Below are 701 nucleotides of genomic sequence, written 5' to 3' on the forward strand. Positions count from 1 at the left end.
CGACTTTACAGATTCAACCCAATTCAGTCAGAGAAACCCTATTGTACTGGGAAATTACCCCGGGTTCTTTAGCTCCCTATCGGGCGACTCCAGAGTCAGCAGGGGTAGACTTGCATTCCCATGAAGAAATCAGATTTGACCCAAGAGGGATTATTGTAATTGAAACAGGGATTGGAGTACAAATTCCCCCAGAGCATATGGGATGGATTGCCCCAAGATCTGGCCTAGCATTGAAGGGAGTTCAAATGTTGGGACGGGTAATTGATGCTGATTACCAAGGTGAGATCAAAGTCATCCTGATGAATAGTGGGGACCAATTGTTACCGATCCACAAGGGTGATCGGGTGGCCCAATTGATTATCATTCCCGTTAAGTTGTCCATGATTAAGAAGGGGGAGCCTCCTACAGTGTTAACTACCCGTGGGGATCGTGGTTTTGGCTCTTCAGACAGTATGGTACCGGGTGCGAAGGTGTGGGTGGAAAGGCCAAGTGGCCCACCAGTGCCCGCAGATGTCATTGCATCAGGCAAAGAACAAGTAGTTTTAGTAATGGAGCCCGGTAGAAAGAAATGGCAATATGTGCCCGCAGACAAATGTTACCTGAGAGAGTGATGTACAACACTGATATCTCTTTTCTGGGTTTGCCTTGTAGATCCTATGTCTGGCTGGTGTAATTGTGGTACTAAATGGACTCCATTTGGG

The sequence above is a fragment of the Ambystoma mexicanum genome, chromosome 10 (assembly GCF_040938575.1).
Source record: "Ambystoma mexicanum isolate Mex_15411 chromosome 10, UKY_AmexF1_1, whole genome shotgun sequence".
Taxonomy (NCBI): Eukaryota; Metazoa; Chordata; class Amphibia; order Caudata; family Ambystomatidae; genus Ambystoma; species Ambystoma mexicanum.